Consider the following 11,515-nt stretch of genomic DNA (forward strand, 5'->3'; position numbering starts at 1 on the left):
GTGTTGAGTGCATTCTTCACACGCTTTTCCCATAGGAACCGTTTTCTTCTATGGTGTTTTAGTATAAGCCAAGGGTTGTCACTTGTCAGGAGCTACAAAAGAATCACAAAACCGAAAACATAGATTAAACGGTAATCTAAAACTACAAATATGAAATTGAAGTTTCAAGAATCACGAGCTGATGTTTTATGATCAAATCCAAACTTCTATTTTCAAACTAACACTAACCATCAATTCAAACATGCTCATAACATACTTACATCAAACTTTTTCCTACCAAACACAAGATTTAATACAACTCTGCCCAAAAAAGCATTCAAGAAAAGATGTTCAATCATCAATGGTAATCTTTAACCAACATGTTAAGCATTCATTTCAAATAATTAAATAAAAGATCCTCATTAGACCAAAGTCAATATAGTCAATTACTACCATTTAAATGGCTGTACACCTAAATTTGGTTTAAACTTAGTAAACAAAACATACTAATTTTACATAACCCTTTCTTTAAAATATAAAACCAAAAATTACACCTGTCTTTAAACCCAGAAAAAAAAAACAATTCACTGTAAGGCTATGCGCAGTGGAGGGCTACAAAATGGGGAAGATTTTCGACACGTGACGCCACATAGGGGCTATTTTCATTTTGGTGTTCAAGCCAAAAATCACCCCCCATTGAATAAAATATTTTTTTAACCCCGACGGGCAACAAATCTATACAACCCCCCCCCCCCCCAACTTATCGCCCGGGGGGTGGGGGGTTGTAGCCCCTTATCACCCAAAAAACCAACAACTTGTCACCCACTACGTGCACTCTAAATATATGTCTAGACATTATTTCCCCCAAAAAACATCAAATTTCCAATGGAAGTATGCACATAGCCACATACACACCATAAAATTAAATAAAAAAGCCAAAAGTGAATGAAATAAAATTAAAATAAAAAATAAAAAAAAAACCTAAACCCTTCAAAATTGCAGAAAAACAAAGAAAGCACTCAGATTTTTGTGTGTAACAATCAATCATCACATTAAGCCCTAAATATAATAAACGATTTAAGCGTATACAGCATAAACTTACATTGTAAAATAATAACGGATTCGAGAATCAGGTGAAATGTTGGTTAAAGTAGTTGCTGTTGTGCTCGCAATTCCGCCGGTGGTTTGTATTGGCGGCAGAATCTCAGGCGAATACGGTGTGCGTCGTGTGTCAGGTTTACAAGTGAAGAGTTTTATTTTATTTTATGAGTTGTGAGCCTGCAAACGTGTAAAAAATCTTTACTATAGTCAGAGGCTTAAATCACGTGATCAATGACGATTGACGGGTAAGTAAAAGGATTAATTATGAAAAGACCCGTTTCGAATCAGGCTTCACAGTTTTACCCGGGTTTAGTAGCCTTTACAAAAATCTCAAATGAACCCAAAGAAAAAAGTTAAAGTTAAGCTTATAGAAAGTTTATAAAATAATTCAAGGTATATATTTTTTCTATAAAGTCAATCAAATACGTTGTATTTTTAGAAAACTTATTAAAGTTTATAATAGATATTTTTGATAGTGACGAATTTACGTGAGGGACTTGAACTCAAGACTTTTGTTTTTGCCAATAAAACACCAAACTCTCATTAGTCAAAGACTCAAAGTTTAAACTAAATATTACTTCATCCGTCCCATTTTAAATGTCCTAATTTGAATTTTCAAGTCTTTCTTGTTTAACTTTGACCGACAATATTTTTGTTTGTGTTATATAATACTTGATGAAAATTATATCAATGTAAAATACATTTAAAACCCAATCCATTCATATATTTTACATCAAGTATTATATAACACAAACAAAAATATTGTCGGTTAAAGTTAAACAAGAAAGGCTTGAAAAATCAAATTAGGACACTTAAAATGGGACGGAGGGAGTATATTTTAAAGATATAAACAAATAAACATTAAAATAAGTTTATATAGGAAAAGAATTTTCACTGAAAATATGAGGCTTATTTCCTCATAGGACAGGTTTATTGTTACAAAAAAACTTCATGGTGGGTAGTGAAATATGTTAAGAAAAAGTAAGAATTTATGAAGAAGAATGATCATCTTGAACACTGTTGTCCATGGCCATCAATGGTTAACATGGGCATACTTGGGGAAAGAGTTGCTACGAACGAGGAGGCAAGGTGTTTTGATTGTGGAGACGAACGTCTACAGACAAGTTATATGAGGGTAAGTCCCAATGTGGAGACGAACGTCTACAGACAAGTTATGTGAGGGTAAGACGAGATTTGAGAGATAGGGTAGGTGTGTACAAATGGTGTTCATCAATGGTTTTTTAATATTCATCATAAACAAGAACAATAGAATCATCTATATATTAAAATGCATCATTTAAGTTACTCAAATATTTAATATTCATCTATGTACCATTCTTCAACTATTAATCTATGTACCATTCGTCAAGTCGTTTGTATAAAAACTTATGTTAGACCATCACACTTTCTTTAACTAATCTCTATTATTTTTGTTAGATGTATCTTTAAAATTAGAATAATAGTTAGAAGCATATATATTCGTGTCAAATTATCAGTTTTTACATGGAGATATTTATAAATTGTTTAACCGAACATAGCCTTTTTAACCTATTTGCTAAACATGTTTGACGTTTTACATGTAAAAAACAATATTTGTTTTATTAATAGTTTTTCATTCTACGATTGAAATAAGATAAATAAAATAATTAGATGGTATCATAAAAATTGGTATATGCTACGAACATTTTAGAAAAGTTTTTAAGTTCAATAAATGAAACATTATTTTGTTTTGGAGGTAAATAATTATAAGTAACTAGTTTGACTCCCCCGTGTTGTAGAGTTTATTTAGATTTTTTGTTTTTAATCGTTTTACTATTTCATATTTTGCAACGATTTGTTTTTTTTAGCATAGTTTTATTTTAATTTAATATGTATATATTAGTTTGTAATGTTCATTATATATTTTAATGTTTGGGCTTAGGTTTTTTAGATTTTTAACGAACAAACATAAACGGATAAAAACATGTTGATTTTTTAAACGAACAAACATGAACACATATACATGTCTTATGAAAAAAAATAACTTTTACATCAGTCGACTGACTCGTATATTTCTTCCGATCAAAAGCTCTAAAATTTTGGTTTAAAATTTAGAAAAGCACTTAACACGGGTCCACTGAGAGAAAAATAGTCGAAAGGATTGGACCGTTGACTGAAATTTTAAAGGTGAGATTATTATGTGTTTACTCTTAAACTTTAACAAAATTATCATATGACCCATGAAATTTTATAACTTTTTATTTCTTCAAGTGATTTACATGTGTAATAGAGTTATACTCTATTAAAGCCCTATTCTTTATTTTTCTAACATTTTTTATTGTTTTAATTTTTATACATATAATTCTTTTTTATTTAACTTATTATAATTAAAGATAATTTTTAACACTAGACACAGTTAGTTAACTGTGTGTCTTACTTATTTTACTAGGTTATTTCCAAATAATCTATATTAATTCATCGATACGCCGAAACAAATGACATCTTTTCCAGCATCCCTCATACAACCCGACACATAACGCGAGTCTAAACAAGTAGTTAACTCTAAAGCTAATGCTTAATAGTTAATACAATGATTTTATTTGTACTTTAGAGACCTAACTGAAAACATTTACAAACCAAAGGAGATAAATTGTAAAATATCAATAGTGCAAGGGCCAATGAAGGGCTCCCATTAATTTGAGTTTTGGATTTCTTTTCCTTCAAGCCGTCGCTTCGCCGCCGTTAACAAATCCCAAAACGCCGTCGTTCCAACCGTACCGTAACTATAAACTATCAATTAGCATCCGGTTTGAGAAACCGAGAGATCAAATGGCGTTAACAAACCTAATACTGACCGTGGCGGGAGTGAGTGCAGTGATATTACTGATGCGAAGCGATGTGAAACAGTCTGCTTCTATTTTCAAACGGAACGTTCGTCAAATTCGCCACTGGCTCGAGGAAGAATCAGCTTCTGCTGCTAAGTATGATTTGTTCTAATTTTTTTAGGTTATGATATTGATCGATTATGAAATTATGCATCAGTTTAGTGTATAATAATAACCTAGGTTTCTCAAATTTATTAATTATTGATGAAGGAAGCAATAACTAGTGACACAGCTTGAATCTGTTGAAGATTAGCCTAAGTATAGGTCTCGAGTACTTATTAACACTTATTACTTAACGAACGGTTACATATATAGCTAAGTATGAAGTCCGAGTGGTTGGCTATATTCGCTAAGTAATAAGTACTCCAGACTTATACTTAGGCTAATCTCATGGCCAAATCTGTTGTTTTTGATGGCATATTAATCTGTTATATATGTTTTAGGTCATAATTTTCAAGGATTCGTGTTTCCTTGCGGTATTCATAAAAAGTTATGCATATAATGCTGCTTATACTGATAGTTTAGAATCCAATTAACGCCCTTGATCAATAGCAGCGGGAATCAGTCTCAACTGTACTTTCTCATCAATATGTGGTAACTTGTTGGTGTGTAGTTGGTAGATGTGTATTAGACTATTAGTTAGTTGTATGGTGAAGTAAGGGATCATATCTTAACCTTTTATAGTCAGTTATTAGCTCAAATTAGTAATTAGGAGCACTTTTACAAGTGTTCAACAGTGTCTGAATTCATCCAATGGGCTTGCTTATTGTTTAGTTTGTCCTGTGTGGTAAAACAAAAACAATCCAGTTTTATCAGCCGAATTTGTTTATATGCAGTATTTTGTACAAATCTCAATTTGAACTTGTTTGGTCTTATAGGGAGATGGAGAAGGCCAAACCTAAGGAACTGCCGAAGAAAGATGTCCCTAAGACTGATTAAAGATGGAGTGAAATTACATGATTTTATTGCCCTACAAAGAATCTGAAGCACTTTGATACCGATTTCATTTCTTGAAGGTTATGATATTCTCGTGTTAGTAACTTAGTATATTATTTGACAATTATGAGTTCTGTGAAGTGAAGCACTTGATTACAAATCCTGCCCGCACCTTTCCTAATCTCATCACCTTAAGATCCTATAAATTAAAATTTTCAGTATTAGCATGAGGAACTCCAGGGGCGTAGCCAGCCTTAGGGGAATGGGTTCGGCCGAACCCGTACAAAATTTTGTTTTAATGTTATATATTAGTATATTTTGACATCGAACCCGTAGAAATTTCAACATCGAACCCGTAGAATACCCAAATATAAGTGGTAAACAGTCGGTCTTTTGTCCCTCAAAAATTTTCGAACCCGTAGGAAAAAATTTCTGGCTACGCCACTGAGGAACTCAATGGGTATCCTTGCTTTACAACTTAGTGTAAATAAATGTTTTTTTAGCCTGATTTGTTTGCAAAAAGTCGACTAGTGGGATAATAATTAAGATTAATGGTTTTTGCACTAATGATCACACTTGCATTAGTCACAATTTGTATAAATACCTGAAATACGTGTATGTATGTGGTGTTGGTTTCATATGTGTTGGAAGTTGGAACTATGTTCAACATTTAAAATCCTACCAAACAGGCAAACATCAGTTGGAACATGAATTATTTGTAAAATTTAAAGTTTAAACACATTAATTACTCATTAAAAAAAGTGTGTGCAGACCGGATTGAACCCTGCATGATGTTTTGATCAAAAACCATAAACCATTTGACATGATGTGTTATAAATGCGCGAGGCATGTGACATAAATCAGATTTTATGTACAAACCACATTAATAAAATATTAATAATACAAATATAATACAGGTTAAGCTCATGGATTAGGAAGCTAAGGGCCACCTGTTTTGGTACTGGTTGGAAATAGAATATACGACGAGATGTAGCATTTGTATATTTACTGCTCATATAGCACATGAGACAAACATCATCAAATGTCAATCCAATACATCAAAGTCGAAAAAAGTTTCTCCGAGACGCAAGATTTCTCATCGCCCAACCTAAGGACAAGTCATTAGAAATCACATGAGTTATAGGTTCATCCTTAATCAGCTACCTAACAGTCTATTCTATGATGCGAACCAATTAGTTGTTTGAACCGAACCTTGTCTTATCAACCCGTTTGTTAGGGTTACTTGCAACAAAAAGCAACAAAGATGTCATTAGTATGATTTGGTCTATAACAGACCTTTTGGTTGGGTTTTATAAGTTCAATGACTCAACCATATAAAAAAAAGTAAAACAACTTTGATTCAAGTTCTCAACAAAAGCAATAGGATTTTCAACATTTGCCCTATAATCTATTGCCTGTTTGCATGCCACTGAATACTCAAGGGCAAAGCAGTCATTGGCTCAAACAAAAGCATAGGCTGCAGCAGTACAAGACTTGACTACGAAAATAATTTAAGCACATCCTGATATCATTAAACAATTTTCTAAATATCCCCCAACAAAATCAAAGTAAAACATTACACTTATATCCGAGGATGGTAAATTGCACCACTTGATCACCCGGATTGTTGAAACACCGACCAAGGCTCGTTTGACCCATCATACCCTTCTCCTGCAGCGTTCGGATTGCTGTTATCGTTTACTGGATGATCGTGCTTACAAGCTGACCCATATTTGCATGTTCCATGTCTACTGAAGTAAGTGCATATATTCTGATCCTGCATTTTATATATTATATTAATAACTAATGAGTAAATGTGTTCATGTTCCCGTTCACTTAAACAAAAATATTTGTTCATGTTCGTTCGCTTATTGAATAAACGAACATAAAAGGATTTCCTGCCGAATGGTTCACGAACGGTTCAATGAACATTTGGTTTGTTTACAATCCTACTTTTGACAATGGGTGATTTCCAACCCATTCCCTTTTTAGTTATTTTTTTATATAACCTATTTGAAATAACATAAAGCTAAGACACCTATATTATTCATGTAATATGCATTATGATTGAAAGCTAAACTTTCTTAGAGTAATGTAAATGACATATGAAGACGAACTTACTTTTGAAGTTCTGGTGAATCAACTCGGAGGACGGTTATATTTGCATGATGCCCGGTATTTGCAGACTCCAGTTTTCATAAAGTGACCGCAATCAGGTTGACCGGGCCTCTCGGGATACCCTGAAAATAACATAGGAGGCTGCTGATGCTGCTGCTGCTGATGAGTATACATGCTGGTATTATTACTCGGTGGATTGTTGAGGAAGAAAGCCGGTGGTATAGGTACGCCCTGCTCTGAACTCGGGTATAAATGAGCAGGAACTGGAGCAGGAGCCTAAACAAGTCAAAACCATGAAAATAAGTTATTTATTTAATAAATTATGAACTTAATATTAATCAGTCAGTTTCATTCACCTGATAAACATTCCAATCTGGATTTGGTGGGTGGGTACATCACGGGTGGTCTTGGGGTTGACCATGAGGACATATTGGGAATATTTGGTTGGGGTGTGGGTTGTAATGGAACCGCTGTGGGAGAATCACTGCCTCCAACTGCCGTAGGATCAGGATGGTTAAACCGACAGCTTGAACCGTATTTGCAAGAACCATTACGCATGTAGTAAGGGCATTCTTTTTCTCCCTATAAGGAAATTAAGTCAAAAAATAAAACGATTTATATAAAATATAATTATGGTTGTAAATAGTTTAATACCGGTCGGATTGGTAGGCCACAAAGTTGTACTCTGCCACTGGTGTTTTGACAGTCTTTCTTATTCCATGATTGAATTTGCAAGCCTTTCCAAGCTTGCAGCCCACGGAAGATGTATAATACTGCAGTAAACTCAAGTCAGTTATATAACTTGGGCACATAAGTAAATCAAGCATTATCATCAGTTGTGACAAAAGACAATTGTGATTTATTAAACCAGATTAAAACTGTACAACACTGCATTTGAATCAATATAGTTCGTATATGAACAATAATGGTAAATACCTTGCATTCAGTCTGCCCTTGCCTCTCCATGTTTTCTTCCTTCTGCTTCTTTGTCTCCTTAATAGGCTGGTAAAAAAAATGTAAAAGAGACAATATTTAACTGAATGTTGTAACTAGAACGGAGGGAGAACCCTTAATATATAAGTGAGAAACCTATAAACCGTAGAGAAACCTATTGGGGCCTCTGAACCATATACCAATAAACTATAAAAAGTAATAAAACACACCAATAACTACAACTTAAAAAAAATTAACAAGTCTTATTCAATAACTTATATAGTAGTTGTGATCCAATGTAAGGTTTCTTGAAATTTTAACTACCACATGCTACTGATAATCTAATGACGTAACACCGAAGATATATGATACTGGAGTAAACTAAAGCCAAATTTGTATAAAGGTGCAACATCATAAACACACCAATCATAATGACGATTGTCAGATTAACCAACAGCCAGGAGGCTGAATTCTGAAGATCAAAGATTATCGTAATAAATATCAAGGTTAGCGCTCCATCCACCAAAAAGGGCTATGAATGACAGTGTATTACATAGCATCAGTTATATAGCTTATGCACATAGATAAATCAAGTATTATCATCAGCCGTGACAAAACACAAGTGCGATTTGAGATGGATCAAACCAAATTAAAACCGTACAACACCGCATCTGAATTAATAAAGATTGCATGGGAACATTATTAAACAATGATAGTGAATACCTTGCGCTCAGTCTGTCCTTGCCTCTCCACGTCTTCTTTCTTGTGCTTCTTTGGCTCCTTGATAGGCTGCTAAAAACAAGTCTTTTTCAATAACTTATAGAGTCGCTGAGATTCAACGTAAGGTTTCTTGAGTATCTAACTACTAGATGCTACTGATAACCAAATGAAGTAACATAACACCAAATACACGATACTGCAGTAAACTCGTGTCAAATTTGTAAAAAGAACTGCAAAGGCATAAAGACTCCAATCATAATGACTCAAGATTGTCAGGAATCAGGATTAGCTATACAATTTGGAGGCTGAAGATCATAGATTATCCTAATAAAGATCAAGATGTGCTACTAATGGCATGAGTTATATAACTTAGGCATAAGTAAATCAAGCATTATAATCGCGACACACAGCCGTGATTTGTGATAAATTGAACCAAATTAAAACCATACAACAGTGCCTCTGAATCAATAGAGACGGTAAATACCTTGCGGTGCTCAGTCTGCCCATTTTCTTCCTTGTGCTTCTTTGTCTCCTTAGTATGCTGCTAAAAAACAAATCTTTTTCAATTATTTACTAATATCCAATTCTCGAAATTTAAACTACAAGATGCAACTAACATAACATCCGAGTTTAAAACATAATGTAATTGATGAGAAATAAACCCACCTGATTTTTCCTTCTAATAGGGTGATTGAACTTGCAATTTGACCCAAACTTACACATCCCAGTTCGTATATAATACGCGCAATCCTCGGCATCTAGTCTCAACGGATAATGATAGCCTTTCGATTTACCAACACTTAAACTCTCACTCTCCAGATCTTCCACATCCTCAACCCTAATTTCTTCTTCTTCTTCTTCATTATTATTATTCTCATAATCCCCAATTTCATTAGTTTCACATATAATTTCAATCTCACCAGTTTCTCGTTCTTCTAAAACCCTAACTTCATTCGGATCCACTTCCACCTTCTCATCTACTGCTTGGTTGTTTATTGCTACAAGTGAATGTTGTTGTTCTTTATGTGTGCAGGATAATATTAGGTTTTGGAGGTCTTGAGCGAGAGCTTGTATTAGCAGCTTATCATCATCATCATTATCATTATCATTATCATTATCATTATCGATGAGTGGATGAGAGTTGAGGACTGAATCTGGGTCTTCCTCCATGTTACCTCTACTTCTCCATTTTTGTAATAACCACATTTATTTATTACTATTTAACACTCAAAATTGAGTTGTTCATATTTTCGAAGAAACCTTGAAGACGAGAGTTTGACGATAAGCAAAATTAATAGTGTGATTTCACGGATGATTGATTTCCGTCTAAAGCTAAATCACCATTTATTATTATTATTATTATTATTATTATTATTATTATTTTACATATTAAATTAAATTAATTAAATTAACTAATATATAAGTTTATTTATTTAAAAACTATAAATGAACAAAAAGAAACAAACTTAATTTAGTGAAACGAATCAAACATATGTCTCGTTCATTAATGTTGATGAATGTTTGTAGCGTTTATGTTTCTCGTTACGTTCGTTATGTTTAATAGTTTACATTTGTTTATATAATCATTTAATATTTTTTAAGACTTGTTATAATTTAATCTAGTTTTTTTCTTTTTTTTCTTCGAGCTGTATAATTTAATCTAATTTTAATAACTTTTGAGGTTAACAAATTATGGTCCATTTTTACTTTTAATTGGTTTTAACTAAATTATGTTTATTCACCGATTCATTTATGATCGTTTGTTTACAATTATGAAATGATTATTTTACTGTTAATGGACAAACATTAACGAATCATCAGCATTATTATCATCGTACACAATATATCCACCAATAGCAAAGCTATGGTAGGGTCTGAGAATGGTAAGATGTAGATAGTCTTACATTTACCCTGTATGAATAGAGAGGTTGCTTCCGATGAGAGCCCCTGCTCGATAGTAGTTTTGCATCAAGCCTTGGATATGAGGCACATAACACTCAACCATCGGTACACCGGCCGATTGGTGCATGTACCCTTATCTTTCGGCTATCAACGCCACCACATGATGCCTGGTTAACCTTCCGACACTTTTAATGTTATTTTCACGAGATTAGTAAAATAACGTCAAATTAGTGCAATTTCACTTTTGCACACATGAGCGTTCACACATATATACATTATATGCGCACACGGCAAGCATGACTTACACACATTAACGAATACAAAGAAGAAATCCTTGTTAGTTAAATTGTTTGTTTTTGATCGTTTGTTCGGTTAAAGATAAACAAAAACACGAATATGCTCCATTTGTGTCCGTTCGATTCATGAGATAAAGAGTGAAAGGGTAAGAAAGGCAAGAAAGAGAAAGAATGAGATTTGTGAGGCAGGATGTCGTTTCAATTTTTAAAGTTGAAGTTGTGGTTCTCTCAACAACATATTATACTGTAGTTATTGTAATAATTGTTATATATTATATGGGTTTGGACGCCCTATTCACTCTTCTAATATGATTATTTGTGTCCATTATTTCAAAATTTTAGTTAAAGTGGTTCACAATAATATACTTAAAACCTTTTATTACGAGATTAAACTACAAACCAATGATCTCTGAGATAGGTGGTTGAGGTGACACAAATTCATTTTAAAAGAGGGAGTGTGAATTTTTAAAAGAGGGAGTCGTTTAAAAAGAATAAATTAAACAATAACTTTATTGTAATGTTTAATTATGTATTTTACTTGTTCACAAAGTTCATGTTACACCACGATTGATACTTGTTGGCTACCCGGAGCAAATGTTTACTTCAACAACCCAATATAAACCCTTAATAATTAGAGTCAACATAATTAGGAAAAAAGAAAAAAAA

At 33.2% G+C, this 11,515-nt stretch overlaps 1 pseudogene across 1 annotated transcript; it reads right to left on the bottom strand.

Annotated features, from left to right (window-relative positions):
* Positions 1 to 6,188: 6,188 nt before the first annotated feature.
* LOC143610745 (zinc finger CCCH domain-containing protein 43-like) lies at positions 6,189 to 9,821 on the bottom strand (annotated as a pseudogene). Its single transcript, XR_013149638.1, has 6 exons — positions 9,318 to 9,821; positions 7,935 to 8,000; positions 7,653 to 7,771; positions 7,355 to 7,580; positions 7,002 to 7,274; positions 6,189 to 6,657 (listed from the first exon to the last, which is right to left on the bottom strand). The product of XR_013149638.1 is annotated as a zinc finger CCCH domain-containing protein 43-like (transcript).
* Positions 9,822 to 11,515: the final 1,694 nt, after the last annotated feature.

The sequence above is a fragment of the Bidens hawaiensis genome, unplaced genomic scaffold (assembly GCF_021521415.1).
Source record: "Bidens hawaiensis isolate Kalapana, Puna unplaced genomic scaffold, B.hawaiensis_p1.1 tig00027754_1, whole genome shotgun sequence".
In the NCBI taxonomy this organism is placed as follows: domain Eukaryota; kingdom Viridiplantae; phylum Streptophyta; class Magnoliopsida; order Asterales; family Asteraceae; genus Bidens; species Bidens hawaiensis.